Source organism: Bos taurus, chromosome 11 (genome assembly GCF_002263795.3).
Source record: "Bos taurus isolate L1 Dominette 01449 registration number 42190680 breed Hereford chromosome 11, ARS-UCD2.0, whole genome shotgun sequence".
Lineage (NCBI taxonomy): Eukaryota > Metazoa > Chordata > Mammalia > Artiodactyla > Bovidae > Bos > Bos taurus.
The window spans coordinates 38,618,003-38,643,757 of record NC_037338.1 but is presented as its reverse complement, the minus strand read 5'-3'; the positions used below and the strand labels follow the sequence as shown (position 1 = coordinate 38,643,757).

General features: G+C 41.2%; 1 protein-coding gene and 2 non-coding genes across 7 annotated transcripts in view; 2 read left to right on the top strand and 1 right to left on the bottom strand.

Moving 5' to 3' along the window:
• The window catches only part of LOC107132925 (uncharacterized), a 471,858-nt gene that overhangs the window by 124,485 nt on the left and 321,618 nt on the right, over positions 1–25,755 (bottom strand). The gene's annotated exons all lie outside the window — the stretch shown is intronic.
• MIR216A (microRNA mir-216a) lies at positions 2,960–3,068 on the top strand. The gene has a single exon (NR_030935.1). It is a non-coding gene; the product is annotated as a microRNA mir-216a (primary transcript).
• MIR217 (microRNA mir-217) lies at positions 15,197–15,306 on the top strand. Its single transcript, NR_031145.1, has one exon. It is a non-coding gene; the product is annotated as a microRNA mir-217 (primary transcript).

Here is a 25,755-nt window from a genome sequence, read left to right as displayed (position 1 = left end):
ATATGAAATGTTAGTTATCGAAGAACAAATTATGAGCCGGAATGTTTCAACAAACATTTGATTTAGGTCAACACTGTTTTGTTGAGTACTTATTAAGTACTAGGTGCTATGCTGAGAATATAAAGATGGTCCCACATTTAGAAATTCATAGTCTAATAGGGAGACAATATGAATATAAAAAAGCACCATTGTGTATAACAGCTGCCAGAATAGAGAGAATACAAGTCAAAAGGGATCACAGAAAAGGGAGACTAAAGAGAATGTCAACTGAAAAAAGATGCATAATTTGAGAGTTGTGAGTTAAGTTTTAATTGGGGCAAAATGAGGACTATAGCCAGGAGACAGCACTTGCAATATCTCTGAGAAGCTATTCCAAAGAGGTGGGGGAGGAGTCATTGTTATATATAATTTCAGTGAGGGGGGCTACATGCGGTCAAGCACATATTTTGGCAGAGGCTTGTTGCTAGTCATGAGGAGCAGATGTCACCATTAATGACTTTAGTGCTTTCCTAAATATGGGGGAAATTAGCAGAGATCAAATTAGCAATATCCGCTGGATCATCAAAAAAGCAAGAGAGGTCCAGAAAACCATCTATTTCTGCTTTATTGACTATGCCAAAGCCTTTGATTGTGTGGATCACAATAAACTGTGGAAAATTCTGAAAGAGATGGGCATACCAGACCACCTGACCTGCCTCTTGAGAAATCTGTATGCAGGTCAGGAAGCAACAGTTAGAAGTGGACATGGAACACAGACTGGTTCCAAATAGGAAAAGGAGTTCTTCAAGGCTGTATATTATCACCCTGTTTATTTAACTTATATGCAGAGTACATCATGAGAAACGCTGGGCTGGAGGAAGCACAAGCTGGAATCAAGATTGCTGGGAGAAATATCAATAACCTCAGATATGCAGATGACCCCACCCTCATGGCAGAATTTTGTGAAGAAGAACTACAGAGACCCTTGATGAAAGTGAAAGAGGAGAGTGAAAAAGTTGACTTAAAGCTCACCATTCAGAAAACTAAACTCATGGCATCTGGTCTCATCACTCTATGGCAAATAGATGGGGAAACAGTGGAAACAGTGGCTGACTTTATTTTTGGGGGCTCCAAAATCACTGCAGATGGTGACTGCAGCCATGAAATTAAAAGACGCTTACTCCTTGGAAGGAAAGTTGTGACCAACCTAGACAGCATATTAAAAAGCAAAGACATTACTTTGCCAACAAATGTCCATCTAGTCAAGGCTATGGTTTTTCCAGTAGTCATGTATGGATGTGAGAGTTGGACTATAAAGAAAGCTGAGGGCGGAAGAACTGATGCTTTTGAACTGTGGTGTTGAAGAAGACTCTTGAGAGTCCCTTGGACTGCAAGGAGATCTAACCAGTCCATCCTAAAGATCAGTCCTGGGTGTTCATTGGAAGGACTTATGTTTTTGGCCACCTGATGCAAAGAACTGACTCATTTGAAAAGACCCTCATGCTGGGGAAGATTGAAGGCAGGAGGAGAAGGGGACGACAAAGGATGAGGTGGTTGGATGGCATCACTGATTCAATGGACATGAGTTTGAGTAAACTCCAGGAGGTGGTGATGGACAAGGAGACCTGGCATGCTGCAGTTCATGGGGTCACAAAGAGTCAGACACGACTGAGAGACTGAACTGAACTAAAATATGGGGAAATGCAAGAATTGGGCTCATAAAATCTTCTGAAAGTATCTAACTATCTGAAGACCTGTTCTGCCAGTTTCTCCCAGAGCACAGGGTGCCTCATTCCTGATCTCTACCCTGAACTCCTTTCAGGGGGTGCTGAAGGTCAGCAACTGTGCAGCAGCTCAGGATTTAATCCTTGTAGAGGCAGAGGTAGATGACAGGTGACAATTTGTCATCAGCAAGAGAAAGCGATGTCTGATGTTGGCTTTAGATTCAGCATCTGTATGTCATCCACACAAAGTGTGTGTATGTGTGTGTGTGTCTGTGTGTCTGTGTCTATGTTCAAGGAGGGAGAGAAGAGGAAGCCATTCTGGATATGAGCAAAGGCATAATACAGCTCACTGGATTCTTGGAACTTCAAGCAGTTGTAGCCGGAGTCTACAATTCAGGGGAAGAAACGGTCTAGGATGAAATGAAATGAAGCTAGAGAGCAAGGTGGGGCAAATACGTGCCAAATCGCAAATCCCAGCCCTAAACCAGCCCTATAAAATCAAAATCCACACAGGAGTCTGGGGGATCTACATTTGTAACAAGCGCCTCTGGGTACTTCTCAAGCTTTTTTACACTCTGAAGCCTAGAATCCCTGAAGCAGGTGGTAGAGACCCTCTGTGGGTGTCTCCTCCTCCCTCCTTTCTTGATCAGTATCCTACCAATGATTAGCCCCACCCAGAGGGCTGAAGGGGTTGAGGCTCAAGACCCAATCCAATTTAGTCATAATAAAGCAGCATGAGCAAAAGGGAAAGACACGGAAACTCTCATCTAATGAAAGTAAGACCTGGACCCCCACTGTCACACCTGCCTCCTTGGTGAGTATACGGTCGTCACTTTTTTCACTATCACAACTGTTGGGTTTCTTGCCTGAGGAACTATTTTAGAGTGCTTAGTTTGGTATTCCCAAAATCTTTTTAAATTTTGTTTATAAGTGGGTTTTGAGGGATCAGTTTTACACCTACCTAACCTCCTACTTGATTGTGTTTCTTATTATTTAAGGATTAAATAGGATAAATCCTTTCTAAATGCAAAGATTATGCTTTTATGACATTACATGCAATGTTCCATATACCAGAAATGTGTGAAAATAAGGTTTCAACTCAGCAAGGGGAGTAACTTGATAATGTTTCAACAACAACAACAACAAAAATCAGGGATACAAAAGACTTCAAAAGTGTCTTCAGCTGGTACACAGTGAACAAAGCCATGATTCTACCCAAGGCACCTGCGTGATCTTCTTGTTGCAGGTCTAACCTGGATGGCTGTGAGTTGGCTTAATCTCAGCTGGCAACTGTGAGATGTTCATACAGTCCTCCACAGTGGTCTCTGGGATTATGCTAAACAGAGCAATCTCCTTGCCCTCATGGATCAAAAGACTTGCATGGCAACCAAAATTAGAATACCAAATTTCTACTTCATGACCAAAAAAAAAAAAAAAACCTGTTATGGTTATAGTTTTGTGTCTTTTTGAAGTCCTTTTATATTGCAAAGGCAACTGGAAAGGTCTTCATTGAATTCATGGGCTATTGATATAGCATGTCTTCAGTGCTTGCTACTTGTTTCTTTTAAAAAGTTGCAATCAAGGGGTTCTATGTGTAGTAAAGTAAAAGCTGAACCTAAAATGTTTTCCTTCTGAAAGCTCCTCCCACTCTTTTTGTGGGTGCTACTCTGTCACATTCCAAACAGTTCAAAAGGGGATATGATCTCCTGCCAGGCCCTCCTCAAACTTCAGCTGCCAGATTATCACACTGAAGGTTCCTTCCTCATTCCTTCTGTGAATGTTTCACATTCAACTGTCCTAATTGATATTGAAATTTAGAATCCACTGTGGCTTAGTCTAAGGTTGCCAAAAGACTTTTGAGTCGTACCAAATTCCAATTCTTGGTGACCCCTGGAAACAGACAGAAAAACATATGAGTACAAATGTAATTCCTTAGGATAAAAAATGACCACTTTTCTTCCTCATTCACCCAGCAACACAAAGCAAATTAGATGGAGCAAATTTATAATTAAATGTTAATGTAACTAAATTTATAATTAAAGATTAAATTTAACAGCATAAATTATTAAAGATGCTATTTCTTGGGTCTTGACTGGCACATAGCTCCTTGTGTATCCTCAGAAAGAGAAGCCTGTGCTGCTTGATTAAATTACGTTTCTGTTATCGAGGCAGATGAGTATGATCTATTAGGTTTTCTTGCCAGAAATTGATGTTAGGAGTAGGAAGTCAGCTTGAGGACCAGTTATTCCCAGACTAACAGAACAAATACATTCATAAAAGCCAGAAAATAACTTACCTCTCATAAGGAGCCTTGTGGGCTACAGTCCATGGGGTCGCAGAGTCAGACACGACTGAGCGACTTCACTTTCACTTTTCACTTTCACTTACTCGTAAGAATGTGTATGTGCTCAGTTGTGTCTGACCGTTTTCGAGCCTGGGAACTGTAGCCTACCAGGCTCCTCTATCCATGAGATTATCATGGCAAGAATACTGGAGTGAGTGGCCATTGCCTCCTCCAGGGGATTTTCCTAACTCAGGGATCTAACCTACGTTTCCTGCAGCTCCTGTATTGGCAGGCGAATTCTTAACCACTGAACCACCTGGGACTTCCTTGAAAAGGGCTTCATAGTAATTCCCAGGGCTCATTGCTGCTGCTGCTGCTGCTAAGTCACTTCAGTCGTGTCCGACTCTGTGCGACCCCATAGACGGCAGCCCACCAGGCTCTCCCGTCCCTGGGATTCTCCAGGCAAGAACACTGGAGTGGGTTGCCATTTCCTTCTCCAATGCATGAAAGTGAAAAGTGAAAGTGAAATCACTCAGTCGTGCCTGACTCTTAGCGACCCCATGGACTGCAGCCTACCAGGCTCCTCCATCCATGGGATTTTCCAGGCAAGAGTACCTCAGCGCTCATTAGGGCCTTTTAAAGCTGTAAAACTCTCCAAGTGTCTATATCTTCCCATTAGTTGAAATAACCATTTCTCCCCCACCAAACATTAAAAAAATCCCAATTCCAATTCTTGGTGACAATTTTTCAAGAAGGACAGAAAATTCTTTTTTTTTTTTTTTTTTCTTCAAAAGGAAAGAGACAAATGTAATTCAATAGAGTAAGAAGAGATTTTTAAATAGTTGAGCACCGACCATGTGTCAAGCACTGTTTTTTGCCATGTTGCACATGCAGTAAGCATATTATTGCTGTCTATAGATCCTTGCATGAGATGGTTGGATGGCGTCATTGATTCAGTGGCCATGAGTCTGAGCAAACTCCAGGAGATAGTGAAGGACAGAGAAGCCTGGCGTGCTGTAGTCCATGGTGTTGCAAAGAGTCAGATACAACTGAGTGACTGAACAACAACAACATAAATATTTGCAATACTATCTGCACATACAGGTACCCTGGGAACTTTTAGAAATGCCAATGGCAAGGGCTCCACCACAAATGAATTAAATCACAGCGATCAGGGGTGGGCTTGACGTGCCTATTTAAGAGCTACTGATTGGATTCTAATGTGTGAGAATCACTGGTTTTGAGCCCAACAAGAAGGCTGTTGATGCAGTGGAGTGAGAGGAAAAACCTGGTAGGAAATGGGGTAGGAGCACTAATGGGGTGGGCCAATCTAAGGATATGGGGTTTTAATGCAAATGACTTGTGAAGCAAGTGGAGAGTTTACTCAGAGAAGTGGCATGACATGTCTACAGGTAACATAGCTCAAAAAGGATTTTCTCCGAACCAAATCATTTATAAACTTTCTCTTAAAAAAAAAAAAAAATGTAGATTCCAAAAAACATCCTTGCAAATAAATGTTAGTAACATAGATCATAGGATAAGCAATTCCCACCAAGAGGAGAGATAGGATGAAAAAGCAAAAAAGAAAATATTAATACCTGAGGAATCAGGTGCCCCAACTCCTGTCAACTAATTAGCTGTGTCACTGTTTTAAGAAAAAAAATCAACTATCTTTTCAGCCATATAGAATCTGACCATTTTATTTTCTTAACTTTAAAATTCTAAATAGAATTGCATGCTGATAGTAATTAGCATCAAAATAAAGGGAGGATTTGGCATGTCAACCAATGAAACATTCAAAGTATTGCTGTTATTCAATTACTCAGTCATGTTGGACTCTTTGTGACTCCATGGACTGAAGCACGCCAGGCTTCCCTGTCCTTCACCATCTCCTGGAGCTTGCTCAAATTCATGTTCAATGAGTCAGTGATGTCATCCAACCATCTTGTCCTCCTGCCTTCAATCTTTCCCAGAATCATGGTCTTTTCCAATAAGTCTGTTCTTCGTATCAGGTGGCCAAAGTATTGGAGCTTCACTTTAGCGTCAGACCTTCCAATGAATATACAGTGTTAATTTCCTTTAGGATTGGCTGGTTTGATTTCCTTGGGTCCAAGGGACTCTCAAGGGTCTTCTCCAGCACCATGGTTTGAAGGCATCAATACTTCACCACTCAGCCTTTTTTATTATCCAACTCTCACATCCGTACATAACTGCTGGAAAAACCATAGCTTTGACTATATGGACCTTAGTAGGCAAAGTAATGTCTCTGTTTTTTAATATGCTATCTAGGTTTCTCATTGCTTTTCTTCCGAAAAGCAAGTGTCTTTTAATTTCATGGCTGCAGTTACAGTCCTCAGCAATTTTGGAGTCTGAAGTCTGTTACTGTTTCCATTATTTCCCCATCTATTTGTCATGAAGTGATGGAACCAGATACCATGATCTTAGTTTTCTGAATGTTGAGTTTTAAGCCAGCTTTTTCCCTCTCCTCTTTCACCTTCATCAAGAGGCTCTTAAATTCCTCTTTGCTTTCTGCCATAGGTCAGTTCAGTTCAGTTGCTCAGTCGTATCCAACTCTTTGTGACCCCAAGAACCACAGCACGCCCGGCCGCCCTGTCCATCACCAACTGCCGGAGTCTACTCAAACCCATGTCCATTGAGTTGGTGATGCCATCCAACCATCTCCTCCTCTGTTGTCCCCTTCTCTTCCTGCCCTCAATCTTTCCCAGCACCAGGGTCTTTTCAAATGACTCAGCTCTTCTGCCATAATGGTGGTGTCATCTGCATATCTGAAGTTATTGATATTTCTCTCCACAATCTCGATTCCAGCTTGTGCCATCCAGCCTGGCATTTTGCATGATGTACTCTGCATATGTTAAATAAGCAGGGTGACAATATACAGCCTTGATGTACTCCTTTCCAAATTTTGAACCAGTCCATTGTTCGATGTCTGGTTCTAACTGTTGCTTCTTGACTGCATATAGGTTTCACAGGAGGCAGGTAAGGTGGTCTGGTATTCCCATCTCTTTAAGAATTATCCACAGTTTGTTGTGATCTACATGGTCAAAGGCTTTAGCATAGTCAATGAAGCAGAAGTAGATGTTTTTCTGGAATTCTCCTTTTCTGTGACCCTTTTTCTCTTTTTACATAGCTTTTTCTATGATCCAGTGGATGTTGGCAACTTGATCTCTGGGTCAAAGGTTCTGCCTTTTCTAAATCCAGTTTATACATCTGGAAGTTTTTGGTTCACTTACAGTTATAGCCTAGCTTGAAGGATTTTGAGGATTACTTTGCTAGCATGTGAAATGAGTGCAATTGCACAGTAGTTTGAACATTCTTTGACATTGCCCTTCTTAGGATCTGGAATGAAAACTGACCTTCTCCAGTCCTGTGGCCACTGCTGCATTTTCCAAATTTGCTGGCATATTGAGTGCAGCACTTTCACAGCATCATCTTTTAGGATTTGAAACAGCTCAGCTGGAATTCTATCACCTCCACTAGCTTTCTTCATAGTGATGCTTCCTAAGGCCCACTTTACTTCGCATTCCAGAATGTCTGGCTCTAGGTCAGTGATCACACCATCATGGTTATCTGGGTCATGAAGATCTTGTTTGTATAGTTCTTCTGTATATTCTCGCCACCTCTTCTTAATATCTTCTACTTCCATTAGGAGCATAACATTTCTGATGTTCATTGTGCCCATTTTTGCATGAAACGTTCCCTTGGTATCTCTAATTTTCTTGAAGAGATCTCTAGTTTTTCCCATTATCTTTCCCATTCTGTTGTTTCCCTGTTTCTTCGCACTGTTAACTAAAAAGCTTTGTTATCTCTCCTAGCTATTCTCTGTAACTCTGCATTCAGATGGGTATATCTTTCTTTTTCTCCTTTGCCTTTTGCTTCTCTTGTTTTCTCAGCTATTTGTAAGGCCTCCTCACACAGCCATTTTGCTTTTGCTCATTTCTTTTTCTTGAGGATGATTTTGATCACTGCCTCCTGTACAATGTTACAAACCTCTGTCCATAGTTCTTCAGGCACTCTGTCTATCAGATCTAATCCCTTGAATATATTTGTCACTTCCACTGTATAACTGTTAGGGATTTGATTTAGGTCATACCTGAATGGAAAGTGGCTTTTTCTACTTTCTTCAATTTAAGTCAGAATTTTGCATTAAAGAGTTCATGATCTGAGCCACAGTCAGATGCTGGTTTTGTTTTTGATGACTGTATAGGACTTCTCCATCTTCGGCTGCAAAGAATACAATCAGTCTTATTTCAGTATTGACCATCTGGTGATGTCCATGTGTAGAGCCATCTCTTGTGTTGTTGGAAGAAGGTATTTGCTATAACCAGAGCATTCTCTTATTAGCCTCTGTTTTGCTTCATTTTGTACTCCAAGGCCAAACTTGCCTGTTATTCCATGTATCTCTTGACTTCCTACTTTTGCATTCCAGTCCCTTATGATGAAAAGGACATCTTTTTTTGGTGTTAGTTCTAGTAGGTCTTGTAGGTCTTCATAGAACCATTCAACTTCAGCTTCTTCAGCATTAGTGGTTGGGGCATAGACTTGGATTACTGTGATACTGAATAGTTTGCCTTGGAAATGAACTGAGATCATGCTCTCGTTTTTGAGATTTCACCCAAGTACTGCATTTTGGACTCTTTTGTTGACTATGAGGGCTGCTCCATTTCTTCTAAGGGATTTTTGCCCACAGTAGTAGATAGAGGGTCATCTGAATTAAATTTGCCCGTTCCCGTCCATTTTATTTCGTGGATTTCTAAAATGTCGAGGTTCATTCTTGCCATCTCCTGTTTGACCACTTCCAATTTACCTTGATTCATGGACCTAAAATTCCAGGTTGCTATGCAATTTGTTCTTTACAGCTTTGGACTTTACTTTCACCACCAGACATATCCACAACTGGGCATTGTTTCTGCTTTGGCTCAGCCTCTTCATTTCTTCTGGAGCTATTTCTCCACTCTTCTCCAGTAACATATTGTATACCTACTGACCTGGGGAGTTCATCTTTCAGTGTCATATCATTTTGCCTTTTCATACTGTTTGTGGGGTTCTCAAAGCAAGAATGCTGAAGTAGTCTGCCATTGCCTTCTCCAGTGAACCACATTTTACCAGAACTCTCCATCATGACCTGTCCATCTTAGATGACCCTTCATGGCATGGCTCATAGTTTCATTGAGTTAGGCAAGGTTGTTAGATGGGGTTAATTTATGCCTGTCCTAACTGAAAATGGAGTACAACAGGCTCACTACCTGAGACTTTGTTAGGGTGCCTAGGAGCTAAGTCCTTGCCTCAGTCACTGGCACCAACACCATGGCTTGTTACTGTACCATGAAGACTTGTAAGTCAAAACAGCAGCAGCTGTTCTCTCTCTCAGAGCAAGTGGGAAGACTGAGTCTGCAGGCCTGTACCTTTGACTTGTGCTAAATCTGTGATCCTGAGGTATAGCTATAAATCTGAATTCTATTTCTGCCCAGCACAGGTGGCCACGTTCTATTCATCTTCCAGCTTGTGTGTTCCTGTCCGACCATAGATTCCAACTCACTGAGGCTCTGACCTCACCTCTAGACCTCGACTTGGCTCTGCCCGTAGGAGCCATGGTGACTGTGTGCCTCCCATTTCCCTTACCTATTTGAGGCCCCAATACAACTTCTTTAAATGCTGTCTGAGTTTGCTCTGACCAGATGTCCTGGCATGTACTGCACATCAACCTGTGGTACCCAAAGCTTGTACTGAATGTTCTCTAAGCATCTCTGGCTTGCTCCCCAGGTGTAGACTTGTAGTTCCACAGGTCCTACCACCACCTAGCCCCAGTGCCTGCCACAGTGGCATAAGTCCAGAGGTCAAATGATTTCTCTACTGATTTCCTGGTTTTCCTTACTATCTGACAGTTCCCTGAGAAAAGGACTCCTCCTGAGATCATTCCCATGGATAATTCTTGACTGAGCCTCCTTAATGCTAGAAATCAAAATTTCAGTCTTGGCCTTAAAAGTTAAGATTTCCATTAGAAATCCATTTCTATGAGACAGCCAGGCTCAAGAGGCTGACCTAACTCTTCCATTGCTGGAGGAAGCCTTTTGTTGCAAGGAAACCTCAACTTGAGAGCAGGTTTTACTCTATTACTCAGAACAAACAGCTAGATGGCCACCCTCATTCTGTCAAATAACTTTATTATCCTCTGCACCCAAATGGATGTGCTAAGAAGTGTGGAAAGACTCAAATCAGGCCAATAAAAATTTCATATGCCACCAAGAAGCCCTATGAAGTCACTGAGAGTCAAAGTAACCAGAGACATACTAGCAGCACCCCCAATAAATAGTAGCCCCAGGCTCACAATTGGCTGCCTTCTGTGGACATCCAGATTAGAATTTTCTGTGGCCCTTCCCAGGCAACACTACTGAAAGATGAAGAACTGTTGAAAGCCCAGAAAATGCCATCTTTGTCTTCCTTTGGCACCACCCCCTGAAAAATATGTATTAAAACAAAAACAAGATAAAACTAAGTTAAAATGGCTATGTTTTCAGTAATCATTTCAAAGTTTCCATGAATTCTAAAGGTGGCCATTGTATCCAAGTCAGAGCTGTCTTCCATTAAGACAGAGCAGGATTAAAGATGGGCTTCCCTGGTGGCTCACTGGTAAAGAATCTGCCTGCAATGCAGGAGATGTGAGTTAACCCCTGGCTTGGGAAGATCTCCTGGAAAAGGAAATGGCAACCCATTCCAGTATTGCTTGGAAAATCCCATGGACAGAGAAGCCTGGTGGGCTATAGTCCATGAGATCACAAAAGAGTCAGTCAGGACTTGGCGACTAACCAACAACAAGAAACAAAAAAACCCTTCCTGGTTACAGACTCATTCTCAGACAGAGCCCATCAAGATTGATAACCCTACCAGGTACCAAATTTGATCCTAGCTAGCACATTCTTCAGGCTTCCCTGGTAGCTCAGCTGGTAAAGAATCCACCAGCAGTGCAAGAGACCCTGGTTTGATTCCTGGGTCGGGAAGTTCCCCTGGAGAAGGGAATACCCACTCCAGTATTCATGGGCTTCCCTGGTAGCTCAGATGGTAAAGAATTGGCCTGCAATGCGGAAGACCTGGGTTCAGTGCCTGGGATCTTGGGAAGATCCCCTGGAGAAGGGCATGGAAACTCACTCCAGTATTCTTGCCTGGAGAATCCCCATGGACAGAGGAGCCTGGAAGGCTATAGTCAATGGGCTCTCAAAGAGTCAGACACAACTGAGCAACTAAGCATAGCACAGTACACTCTTCTGAGTAATCCTCAAAGTTGAAACTTCTAAACACACACACACAAACATACACACACACACACTCTCTCTCTCTTCTTTGGGGGTTATGGCATTATTTAACTCATATTCTCAAACAATGCACTTGTGACCCACACTTCACTAACAGCAAACATGGTGGTCTGGAGAGGGCAAATGTGGGGACAGTGCTAATAAGCTCAGCCAACATGCTTGATCAAGAAGAAACTCTGTCTTCAGATTCTGCTCCCCATCAAATATAGCTATTTCTTATTTTACAAGTTCTTAATGCCAGTGAGGAACCAGGTTCTGTATTGGGAATGGAAACAAGCAAATCATCCTGGCCTCAGTCTAGTGGAGGAGTTGGTTGTTAAATCAATCATGTAAATATCTCCCTTGTAATTATAGATGGTTAACTTCTATAAGCAAAGGATGAGGAGACCTCATCTAGACTGGAGGTGAGGTCGAGATTTGAAAAATGAATAGGAATTGTATGAACAGCATGGCGAAAACCTTGGGACAAAAGAGTTGATCAACTCTAGGAATGGATATGGCTGTCCCTTCACTCTCTGACAATCTGTTAGCTGGAACAGACCAACCAAGAGGATCTCTCTGGAATAACTTATAGGGGGTAACTATGGAAAGGGTGACTCTGCTTTTCAAGTCTGTTACAGACACCTCAATTACTGAAAGATGCTCTTAGCCTTTACAGTGCTCCAAAGATTGCTCAAAACCATGACTTGGATTTTAAGATTCTCATGTTTTACAATGGCCTTATCTCTGAGTTGTCTTCCCTTACTACCATTCTGCATAGTTCATAGGCATACCAGCTATATTTCCATAACTCAACCCCAAGAACTGCAGAGTTTCTAGTCTATGATTTTCTGGGGATGAAAGTAAAGGTAAACAGGAAGTTTCAAATGTACTTAAAGATCTGTACTGATAGAACAAACAACATTTCCTGAATCCAGTAATTACTAAAACTTGGAACTTCTGTAGGTGCTTAGTTTTGGCCTTTTTCCTTCTAAATCATCATGTTCACTTACTGCTGTAGTACTTAAGATCACCTGTTTCCAATAGCCCACATAGATCAGGCTAAGAGCAGTGGTTCTCAAATTATAGTCCCCAGATTACATCACCAGGGAACTTTTAAAAATGCCAATTCTTAGACCCCATTTCAGATCTTCCAAATCAGACACTAAGTGTGTGTCCTGCTGCTGCTACTGCTGCTGCTGCTAAGTCGCTTCAGTAGTGTCCGACTCTATGCGACCCCATAGACTGGACTATGCAGCCCACCAGGGTCCCCCGTCCCTGGGATTCTCCAGGCAAGAACACTGGAGTGGGCTGCCATTTCCTTCTTCAATACATGAAAGTGAAGTCGCTCAGTCGTGTCCAACTCTTAGCGACCCCATGGACTGCAGCCTACCAGGCTCCTCCGTCCATAAGATTTTCCAGGCAAGAGTACTGGAGTGGGGTGCCATTGCCTTCTCCAAAGTGTGTGTCCTAGCACACAGTATTTTAACAAGCCCCTTGCATAATTCTGCTGCATGCTTGTTTGGTAACCACTGGCCTAAATAGGACCTTTCAACATCTCCATGAATTCCTCTTTCCCCACCCAATTTCCTATAGTGCTTTGTGATGAAAGATGATATACCTCTATCTAACCATCCCAGCCACCATATCCAGTCCTCAGGGCTTTCAAAACTTGCAGTCTTAAACTAGGCACTCCAAATAGTAGAAGGCTAGAATCGTGACATGTCAGCAATTGGACTCCTACCCAGTTACTTTTGATAAATAACACTACATAGAGATCACTCAGTACATATTTACAACAATCAAACCTTGAGGGACCTTGTTTTTCACCTACTTTTATTTTATCACATTCCTCCTAGTTTGAAAAATGACACAATACTAATTTCTCAGTTACTACTGAAATTGTTAACTCAGTTCCCTAATCTGTCAAATTTAGTTGCAAGACAGAAAACTATACTTACAGAGTGATCATGAGAGTTATAGAGGACTACCATGAGGGACTGACTTTTAGGATTCTTCTCCTAGTGTTCCTTCTCCAACAGATATCTTAAAGTTCTCAGTACCATTCTGCTTATAACTCCTTTGGGTTTACAGAAATACTCTCTATGAAAAGTATATAAACCTTAAGGAAATGTCTGTTAAACAATTGAAATAACATACTTGATCACTGGTAAGAACTCTAGAAAAAAGATACAAATGAGCTGGAAATTATGGTCCTAGAATATGTTAATGTATTCCAAAATTTCACCATCTGTAAAATAAAAATATGATGAAAACTTAACTCTGAGGCCTACTTAGGATTCAGATGAATGAAGACAGAACAAGTAGCAATCAGTGAACTCTTTGGTCTCCATTCTATGATCTCCACCTCTCAGCTCTACCTTTATTCTACTTCAAAATCCTGTACCAATTATCTCCTACCCTTTATATACAAAATAACCCATGTAAATCAGAAGTTCCATTGGATAGAAGGATAGATTTGCTAAGTAACACTGCTACTGCTGTGCTAAGTCACTTCAGTTGTGTCCAACTCTGTGCGACCCTGTAGACGGCAGCCCACCAAGCTCCCCCATCCCTGGGATTCTCCAGGCAAGAACATTGGAGTGGGTTGCCATTTCCTTCTCCAATGCATGAAAGTGAAAGTGAAAGTGAAGTCGCTCAGTCAGGTCCGACTCTTCACGACCCCATGGTCTGCAACCTACCAGGCTCCACTGTCCATGGGATTTTCCAGGCAAGAGTACTGGAGTGGGTTGCCATTGCCTTCTCCAAGTAACACTAGAGCCTTTCATTTATTCTATGCTATGCTAAGTCACTTCAGTCGTGTCCGACTCTGTGCGACCCCATGGACGGCAGCCCACCAGGCCCCGCCATCCCTGGGATTCTCCAGGCAAGAACACTGGAGTGGGTTGCCATTTCCTCCTCCAATGCATGAAAGTGAAAAGTGAAAGTGAAGTTGCTCAGACGTGTCTGACTTTTAGCAACCCCATGGACTGCAGCCTACCAGGCTCCTCCATCCATGGGATTTTCCAGGCAAGAGTATTGGAGTGGGGTGCCATTGCCTTCTCCACATTTATTCTATATTTGGGGGGAATTCTTGAGGACTAGTTAGAAATTCATGATGAGATCATAAAAAGCTGACTTGTAAAATTATCAATAAGAAACCAGTAACATTCTTGGGGTCATACACTTGGCCACAACATTCTTCTTGGTGTCACGTGCCTCCTATATATCTATAACTCTAATTCTAATCATACCACTTCAGTGAGCTAGAGCTCTAGAATGGTTAAGAAGATATAACAAACTCATTTTGAAAATGTACATGCAGTTTATCCTAATCAATGAATCTAAAATTAAATGATCATTGTGTTGTATGTATGTGTTAGTCGTTCAGTTGTGTCCAACTCTTTGCAACCCCATAGACTGTAGCTCGCCAGGCTCGTCCATCCATGGGATTTTCCACGTAAGAATACTGGTGTGGGTTGCCGTTTCCTGCCCCAGAGGATCTTCTCAACCCTGGGATCGAACCCCAGTCTCCCTCATTGCAAGCAGACTTTTTACCATCTGAGCCACCAGGGAAGATGTTAGACTGTCTTATTCAAATTCACCTCATTTTTTAATATTTAAAAAATAATTATTAAAAATAAGAATAGCTTAAGGATAGCTATTTTTTAAATATCCTCTCTAAAAAAATACTCATTTTTGTTGGTCTGCCATGAAATAAATGATTGTGCTAAGTGAGTCTTACACATACTACCTTTACAATATCTCTCTTGGTAAATGGGAAAATTACTCATTAGCATGAATTTGTATTGATTTATCAGGTTACATGTTGAAAAGAGTTACTTAATTGCAGATTTCATATGTGGAAACAAAGTTGCTGCTTTCAGAAATAAATGATACTGAATATAATTAACACAGAGTTTTTGATGTCGCAGATACTGCATCAGGAACTGATTGGATAAGAATCGGTCACCATCAGTTCCTCATGCATTGCCTTCAGCATCTAAACAAGCATCAGTAAACATCCCAAATTAGATTTGCTGTGATGCATTTATGGTTATACAATAAAATAAGCACTCTTAGTGAAACCCTAAAGAGAAATGTTTCTGAGAGAGGTGGTCCTAAGATGCTAAAACACCAATCATTAGCCTACCATTCTTAAAGATTTATTCATGAAACCAGAGAAGTTAACCTAGTTCCATATTTATACCAATAATACACTTCTACCTTTCTTGATAAATATATTAGCATGAAATAAAACAACCTAAAAGTTGCTGATTGTTTTTATAACTTGTGAAAAAAGTAAGTAGATATATTTTGTTTGCTATCTTTGTTTACTTTCTTTTAATTTAGGAGTCTATGGAGTTTAAATAGGTATTGCTATTTGAATAGAGATTATTTCTCATCATTATCACTGAAGTAAGTATCATAAGAAAAAAATGCTATAGAGCAATTACTATAAAATATAAAATGTTATAACTAATTATACTTTTAACTAGCCTAAATCCATTTGTATTTCCAGCATTTTCTAGCATTAAAGGTCAAGATGATTTGACAAGCAAGCTCCTTTTGCTTCACTTATGAATTCACCTCTCAGTCATCTAAAATTTATTGAACACCTACTATGTGCCAGCTACTTTTCTAGGACCTGTGATATAGCAGTGAGAAGAGCCACTACCTTAATGAAGCCTACATACTAGTAAAGGGAGCAGACTGAAAACCAATTTATAATACTTTGTGTAAAATGAAGAGTTTTCAGTAGAGTCACAGTCCTAGAAATAGATTTAACATGGATTTAACATTATTGTATACAAACAATAATAAAACCTTTTGTGGATAATCGTAAAATAAATTCAATAAGCAATTTAACATTGCATACTATATACTGTATGCTATGCATGTACTATGTATTTTTCCATAGGCTCAGCTGAATATGTTCCTCAAAGAGAAAAAAGGCTACTATGCTATGCAGGATCTCTGAAAAGTCATTCCGGGACACAATGTGAGACATAAATTTAATGTTTATTAAATTTAAATTTAACCCAAATGTGTGCACAAGGTCCAGTTCCAGTGTACTGTTACATTAAAAGAAAAACAGGCCAATGACCATAAGTAATTGTAAAAATAATCCCCACTTCTTGTCATATCTGCCAAAGAACATTAAAGGAAAAACCATCCAAGTTAAGAAATTAAGTTATGAAAGTAAAGAAATTCATAACTTTCAGCAATACTTTTAGAAATCCTGTCTCCTGTTCTTAGTAGTCCCACAGTTGCTCCAGAGCCTCTCAATCTCAATTCTCTAAACTTTGCCAATAAAAGCCCCAGCCTACCTGACTTCCTCCACCTCTTTTTCCATCTCCTTTTCTCCCACCTTCCCAATTCACTCTCTCCCTCCCTTTCCTGCTCTGACCCTCTTCTCTCTCCTTGCTCCTCCCTCTCCCTCTCGAGACCCTACAGAATCAGCCCCCTAACCTCCCTTTCTGTCAGTTCCTTCCATTCCTCCTTACTAGCCATACCCAACTCCGCTCCATTCTCCAAACATTCACACAGCTAGTAGCTCTCTCACTTCAAGCCTCTACTCCTTTTCAGAAACACCTCCTCCAACTACTCTGTGTAACACAGCTCCTCTAGTCCATCACTCTGTATCCCCTTTCCTGGCTCTTTCTTCACAGTACCTATCACTACTTGACATTGTCTATATACATTTTTGGCTTTTTTAATTGTCTGTCTTCCTCACCAGAATGTAGGTAGTTTGAGGGTAGTTTGAGGCTCTGTGGTGTTCATTGTGGTATTCCTAGCACCTAGATTTCCTGGCACATAGTAGGTTGTTATAATTGTTTAAAATAAATGAGTTGGTTATACCAGAAAATAGTATTTTAATTCTTTTCAGAGCAATAGCACATACCTAAAATATGAAACAGTGCATTTCTAAATATGAAAGTTTAGCAAATTTCCTAATTAGGTCCTCAGACTGTTTCTCTATCTATAGTCTCTCCCTGCCCCCATCTTCTTGCTCCCTATCAGGGATTAACCCTGTATGTCCTGAGGAAACTATGATAGCCTTCACTGAGATAGTTTCCATGCAAGACAATGCTGAGTCTCCTCAGGACCTACCCCTCCTGCGTGCTCAGTCATGCCCAACTCTTTGTGACCCTATGAACTGTAGCCCGCCCACCAGACTCCTCTGTCCGTGGAATTCTCCAGGCAAGAATACTGGAATGGGTTGTCATTTCCTCCTCCAGAGGATCTTCCCAACCCAGGGATCCAACCTGTGTCTCTTGCATGTCCTGCACTCGCAGGCAGATTCTTTACCACTGAGCCACCTGGAAAGCCCCTCTTTGCTTCTAGATCTGTTCTGGATCTATGGGCTCAGTCACTTCAGTTTTATCCAACTCTTTACGACTCTATAGACTGTAGCCGCCAGGCTCCTCTGCCCATGGGATTTTTCAGGCAATCCTGGAGTGGGTTGCCATGTCCTCCTCCAGGGAATCTTCCCAACCCAGGGACTGAACTTGCATCTCTTGCATTGCACGTGGATTCTTCACCTCTGAGCCACTGGGGAAGCCATTCTAGATCTATAACTAGACACAAGTGCCAACAGGCCCCTAAAGGTGAGGTACAAAATGTGATCCATAAAGAGTTGCCTTAGACTCTAAAAGAATAGTTGAGTCTTCTAACTTACATGATCAGAAATCTGGAGAATATGTGTCTGAATGGATAATAAGAGTAAGGGATAATGATAGAAGAAACATAAAGTTGAGTCAGGCTGAATTTATTGATCTGGGCTTACTAAGTAAAGAGTCTGCACATACTGCTGCAGCTCTGCTGCTGCTGCTAAGTCGCCTCAGTCGTGTCCGACTCCGTGTGACCCCATAGACGGAAGCCCACCAGGCTCCCCCATCCCTGGGATTCTCCAGGCAAGAACACTGGAGTGGGTTGCCATTTCCTTCTCCAATGCATGAAAGCGAAAAGTGAAAGGGAAGTTGCTCAGTCATGTCCGACTCTTAGTGACCCCATGGACTGCAGCCCACGAGGCTCCTCCATCCATGGGATTTTCCAGGCAAGAGTACTGGAGTGGGGTGCCATTGCTGCAGCTCAGGGAGTTAGAAAAGGCTCTAATAGTCTGCTTCATTGGTTGCCTGAAACATGGACCAAAAGGTTGTTCACAGTTAGTTTAAGGTAGAGGAAGGAATTTGAAGACTTAGGGAGACTGGAATGTTAGAGGGGATTTGTCATTTAAGACCTACTCACTCAGCCTGGGAGGGTCCGAGACATACATTTCGCCACGACTGTGAGAAATGAATTCATGAGGGAACCCTGGATCCTTGAAGCGTTCTTATCTATATGCCAGACCTGACGGTGGAACTACAGTACTGAATTGGCAAACCTAAATGTGGTGGGAGTAATCGAATCCCCAGGTGGCAGGGGCCAAGTGGCAGCATTCAACCAACAAAGGCGGGGTGGGCATGGTAATGGATAGTAAAGTGGCTATCCATTTACCATAATGGATAGTAAAGTGGCATTCCGGACAGTCTTACTGCTGCAGCGCTATGATGTTGGCTAATTAATCATGGCAGTCCTAAAAATGAAATAGATAGAAATAGATAGGAAGCCTACTAACTTCCCACTTACCTGTATAAGCAGAAAAGTTCTAGGTCAAGTGAGCAAAAATATAACATGCATGATAAAAACAGAGTCACGCCCCTCAATCAGTTCCCAGCCTTGAGCTAGTTTACAGACCAAGAACCCCATTTTTAGTTCTCAAAAAAGAAAGGAAGGATGGATCCCCTTGAGGAAGGACCCCAGTATACTGTCAAAAATTTATGCTGTTAACCTTTCTCCCAGCCATACCCAAAGGGACCTATAGCCTTTTACCAGGGTAACTATGTATTGGGGAAAGGTAATAATCAGAGCTTTAGGGACTGATGGACACTGGCTTTGAACTAACACTAATTCCAGAAGAACCAAAATGTCACTGTGGCCCACCAGTCAGAATAGAGGCTAGAAGTCATGAGATCAATGGAGTTTTAGCTCAGGTCTGTCTCAGAATAGGCACAATAAGTATCTGGGCCCATCCGGTGGTTATTTTTTCAGTTCCATAATGCATAATTGGAATAGATGTACTCAGCAACTGGCAGAATTCCTACATTGTTTCCCTGCCTATAACTGGTCTTACGGTGGGAAAGCCTGAGGAGAAGTCACTAGAACTGCCTCTACCTTGGAAAATAATAAACGAAAATCAATGCCTTACTCCTGGAGAGATTTCAGAGATTAATGCCGTCATGAAGGACTTAAAATAAGCAAGAATGAGGATTCCCACCACATCTCTATCCCACTCACTTACTTGGCCTATGACCAGCTACAAAAGAATAACCTTCTGTTTCCCAGATTTATGACTTGTGTTCCCTGGTGGTGGTGTCCTCTCCTGAACACTAGGATCTCCAAACCTATACAGCCCAAGGTTTAAGGAGAATAAACAGTTTCTTCAGTGGATGATACATTAAAATGGTGATAGAGGCAATTTCCACCTCCACCTTTCAAACGTGAAGAGTGTAGTGCCTGATGGAGAAACAGCCTGCTCTAGAACGCTCTTTCCTCAATTTTTACATGGTTGGCTTCTTATGTATAGATTCTACTCAAATGTAACCTCCTCAAAGAGATCTTACATGACCACCTCTTGCCTAAAGTAATGCATTCTCCCCAAGCCTACAATCATTCTATCTCAGTCATGTTTTATTTCCTTCCTAACATTTCATATGTTCTAAAATAAATTTTCAGCCTGTGATTTAGTCTTATTTCTTCACTACCTAGAATAGGGCCTATATATAGAAAATGCTCCAAAAAGTACTTTTGAATAGCATAAGGATTGTCAGCCTCCAAGGAAATAGGCAAGAGGGAACCATTTGCCAAAGTTCAAGTATGAGCTAGAAGATTTCTAGAGAAGAAATCTGTTCTCTGCAAGTGGGAACTCAAAAGTATATTCTGGAACTGACAAGAGTATTTTTAAATGCTCTGTAATGATTTGCACTCTTAAAGTGATACCAGTAGTCTGTGGATTCAGAAGAGATTTTTTTTTAACCTAGTACTTTGATTTAATTATGGGGACAAAATGAAAATATTGATTTTTGAAAGAAAGAACACTAAAGTGATCTGTACTGGTGCTAGTATAGCCCTCTTTAAAAAAGGCAAAATGTACTTTGAATGTGTAGTTTGAAAAGGACTTGCTTGCATTGTAAGGACTATGAAGAAATCTGGGAGATCTGTGAGAAGGACTGTGCCTTACTCCTCCACATCATGTCATCACCCTGCAAAGCTCCTGGCAATAAGGATAGGAGGTGGAAGGGCTGGAAGAACTTTGTGAAATGCTTTAGCATCCACAACACAGAAGTGAAGTCAGGCCACACCCAGAAATGAACCGCCACCATGGAAAATGCGCCATGCTTTTCCATAGTGCCTTGTTTTCCTAGGAGGAAAGTGACAAACCACCACGCTGTAACTTCTCACCCATTTCCCCCAATCTCGATCCTGTTGTATTTATCTGAGGTATAGAGTGGGCATGTCTGTTCCCCATTACTAACTCACTAATCTGGACTCAGGAAATATTTGGGAATAGGGATTGTGGTCCACATCACATCAGTCACAGATAACAAACCACACACAACAAGTACCCTAGTTTGTAAATAATAGGCTCTCCAAGAACCCACATGACATCCCAAGTGCTGGATGGTACTTCTAAAAGCTCCCAGAGAGCTGAAAATCACACACAGACAAGCAAGTCCCTGCGGAATACACATCTAAGGAGCCGTGGATGCATTGTTTATTTCAGCAACTTTATGGAATAAATTACACACAACAAAGTAGTTTCAGATGGTAGGATATGAATAGCTGATGTGCAGTATAAAGGAAAGTGAACTCCCACTTTTGACCTAACTTCTTCCCATCTCAAGCATCTCAGACTCAGAATCCAGATGCAAACCAGTTTTGAAAATGCCATGGAGATCAGAAAGTTGATAAGAGGTGAGGATTAGAGATTTCAAAAAGCAACTTATGAGCACTATTAACTCATTATATTGTCCTATGATCTTTGGTTGTTGATATACGTGGAAACCATGAGTAAAATTAAACCCATCCTTCCTTCTTCCCTTCATTACCACACAATCAAAAATAGTTTTTGTCTGACATTTCCTACCTGTACAGAAATTTCATAATAGATTCAACCCAACACACATTTAAAATTTTCACTGCATAACACACTGGGACAATCATTTATGTTCCTAAAAGAGACATAATATCTCTTTTCCTCCTCATTATTCTTTTTTGTTTAATTAACATTGTAAAATTGACATCTTTTGGTGTACAGTTCTGTGAATTTTTACTACTTGTGTAGTCATAGAAAGATTAGTGCAATCAGGGTTACAGAACAATTTTCACACCCCCAAATTCTCTGTTGCTACTACTTTGTAATCCCCCACCTACCATAAACTACTGGTCTCCATATCACCATGGTTTTATCCTTTTAAGAATGTAAAAAATATAACCCTTTTCATGTAACTTTTTACTCTGTAAAATGCCTTTGAGATTCATCCAGATTGTTACTTAATAGTTTGTTGCTTTTCACTACTGAGTAGTATTCTGTTATGGGAATATGTCAGTTTATTTATCCATTGAATACTTAAGTTATTTCAGTTTGTGGCAATTATGAATAGAGCTGCTATAAACATTTGTATAAAAGTTCTGTTGGGAATGTAAATTTTCATTTCTCTTAGGTAAAAATCTAGGAGTGGGATTACTGGGTCATATTGTACATGGATGTTTATCTGTATAAGAAACTGCCAAAATTTTCCCAGATGGCTGTATATAATTTTTTTTCATAAAACCCACTAAAAGTGACCCATTGGTAGTTTAATCACTCATATTGAGGTGATTCCAATAATGTTATTCACCATGAGAAAACAATGTCCCTAAAAAAGTATTTGATTTCATTTTTTCTTTTCACTTTTAAAACTTAATCAAGTCTTTAATGTTTTAACGTGATTTTTAAAACAAAGTTAGATGCTTGACAACTGTAGAAATGTAAATAAGGAGACTTTAACAAGAGAGAAAGAACCAGGGAAAGTTCTTATCACAGCTAAGTTTGAGCAATTTCGCCCAGTGTCATACGCATCAAGTCCAATTTTCAATTCATAAATTAGCCTCCCCCTCCCTTCCTCCCAAAACTTCCACCCCAAGGCTAATTACAGAAGAAAACGGAACATGAGCACCAGCCAGAAAAGATTCACAGTTGCCACTCTTCAGTTGCTACTTTAATAGGAAACATATGTGCAAGATACCACCCAGGAGACAACTGACCAGTGTGTTCTGAAAAAAGGAACATCACCAGAAAATGAGCCACAGGAGATGGCTTACTCTTTTGGACAGGCTGAGACCAGAAAGAGGGTTGATAGCATTTTTATTCTTATATAAATATGTGCTTGTCCAAGGATAAGATGCTGGGACAGAAAAATAATCTGTAATGATAATGTTGAAGGCAATGATGTGAATTAGCCCTCACTAGTTATCATGGCACCCCACTCCAGTACTCTTGCCTGGAAAATCCCATGGACAGAGGAGCCTGGTAGGCTGCAGTCCATGGAGTCGCTAAGAGTCGGACACGACTGAGCGACTTCACTTTCACTTTTCACTTTCATGCATTGGAGGAGGAAATGGCAACCCACTCCAGTGTTCTTGCCTGGAGAATCCCAGGGACGGGGGAGCCTGGTGGGCTGCCGTCTATGGGGTCGCACAGAGTCGGACACAACTGAAGCGACTTAGCAGCAGCAGCAGCAGCAGCAGTTATCACCTCATCTTCGTGCCCTGCAGTCAGCTTACAATCATATTTGGGAAGTTCTTAGCAAAGTTAACAAAAGAAGAAACAACACAAAAGATTTAGAAGAAAGGGTGTAGTGATGACTACAATTGTAATATTAAATAATAATGCTAAAACTCATTAGCTGCCTCCTACTACAGGTAGCCAACACTGTTCTGAGTGCTGTACATACAGTATCTCATTGTATCACTAATTTATAGGGTAGGGATTAACTCCACTGTGTTAGCTCAGGTTGCCACAACAAAACAGATCAGATAGCTTAAACACTAAGAATCTATTTCTCACAGTTCTAAAGGAGGAGATCAAGGTACCAACCAATTAGGTTCTTGGTTAGGGCTCTCTTCCTGGCTTGCAGAGGCTACTTTCAAGCTGCATGCTCACATGGTAGAGAGAGAGAGAGAGAAGAAGCAAGCTCTCTGGTCTCCTCTTAGAAGGAGACCAATCCCATTGTGAGGCCCCCACCCTCATGACCTCATCAAAACCTAATTTCCTTCCAAAGCCCTGTCTCCAACTACCATACTTTGGGGGTTATGCCTTCAAGATAAGAATTTGGGAGAACACAATTCAGACAGTAGCATCCACTTTACAAATAAATGATGTTTTTGAAAGGTTATGACTTTTACAATCGATCATTCAGTCAGCAGAGCTTGAACTTGAACTTGAGTCCATGTCTGACTCTAAGGAATAATATCTGGTACTTTTTGACTGCCCATAAGGGCTGGGTGCATCTACACAACATCTCCAATCCTCACAGATAACTTTACAAGTCAAAATTCTTCCCTTTTATAGATGTGGAATCTCTGGCCCAACTCTGGAACCATCTAAATCTAATTTTTTGTACCTACTGTATCCTAGTGGTTCTAAAAGTATAGTCCTCAGACCAGCATCATCACCATCTTTGCTTGAAAACTTGCTAGAAAAGCAAATTCTTGAGCCTAGCTGCAGACCTACTGAATTAGAAACACTAGGGGCAATGTCCACAGTCCACACTTAACAAGCCTCTAGGTGAGTCTGATCCATGCTAAAGTTTGAGAACTGTTTGTTCCATAAATTTATTGGAATCATTAATGTTCAAAATTAAAATACAGGTCTTTTGGCACCAAATCTGTGGCTTTCTGCTGTGCTATACTTCATCTCAACTTTACCAGGGAAGATGTTGGAGATGGAGCCTATTTTAAATGAACTGTGATTATAGAGCATGATTCCGAATTCTGTTTGGCCACTATAATGATGATCAGTTCTCCTATCTACAATAATGTCATACTGTCCAAAGGACAGTTCCTAAGAATTGCCAGTGGTGCTTTCCTCTGATCAAAAAATACCTGTGGTATGAATCTGAAAACCAAGCTTAGTGAAATTGTTATTGAGGCTGACAACTTTGTATCCCGTTTAGTGAAAATGAGAAATAATCTAGTATGGAACAAAGCAGTTCTTTAAAAAAGTGAATTTCATTCCCCTTATTTTTAAAAATCATGTTTAATTCATCTAATCAATCACTGCTTTATCTACTGATATATATAGTTGCTATATGTAAGTGTGTGTGCTCAGTCATGTCCAAATCTTTGCGACTCCATGGACTGTAGCCCCCAGGTTCCTCTGTCCACAGAATTTTCTGGACAAGAATACTGGTGTGGGGTGCCATTTCTTACTCCAGGGGATATTCCCAACCCAGAGATCGAACCCACATCTCTTACATCTCCTGCATTGGCAGATGGATTCTTTACCACTGCACCACCAGTTGCTGTATAGTTATCCCATTTCCATCTCCAAGGAACAAGACCATATTGCATTCCATTTTGGAAGTCTGGACAATTTACAGAAAAGGATAGAAGTCTGTGCATAATGGAAATGGCTAATTTTTGGAGAGTGGTGAGTGAAGATGCTTGATCTCATACCAAGGACCTTTTAAAATCATTTGCAAAATCAAAGCACTTCAAAAAGTGTTATTTCCAATGCAAGTACAATCATCTGCTTGTGATCAATATCACCTCTAAAACCTTTTATTAATATTAACAATATTAATGATCATGTGCCATTCACTGCTGGAGAAGTCAATGGCACCCCACTCCAGTACTCTTGCCTGGAAAATCCCATGGATGGAGGAGCCTGGTAGGTTGCAGTCCATGGGGTCGCTAAGAGTCGGACACGACTGAGCGACTTCACTTTCACTTTTCACTTTCATGCATTGGAGAAGGAAATGGCAACCCACTCCAGTGTTTTTGCCCGGAGAATCCCAGGGATGGGGGAGCCTGGTGGGCTGCCGTCTGTGGGGTCGCACAGAGTTGGACACGACTGAAGCGACTTAGCAGCAGCAGCAGCAGCAGCAGCAGCAGCCAGTCACTGCTCTAAGCATTTTACATACGGTAAAACTTGTTTAATCATCACAGACATGTGAGGTAGGTTCTAGGATTATTCCCATATCAGAGATGAGGAAACTGAGACTCAGAAAGGTCAAGTAATTAGCCAGAATCCCTTCAGTCAGGAAATACTGTACTCTAGAGTAAACATGAACCCTTGGCTCTGCATGGATGGATTCACTTGCTCTGCATCTGGATTAATTCCAAAGATCCAACTGTGAGCCTGCCTGACCCATGG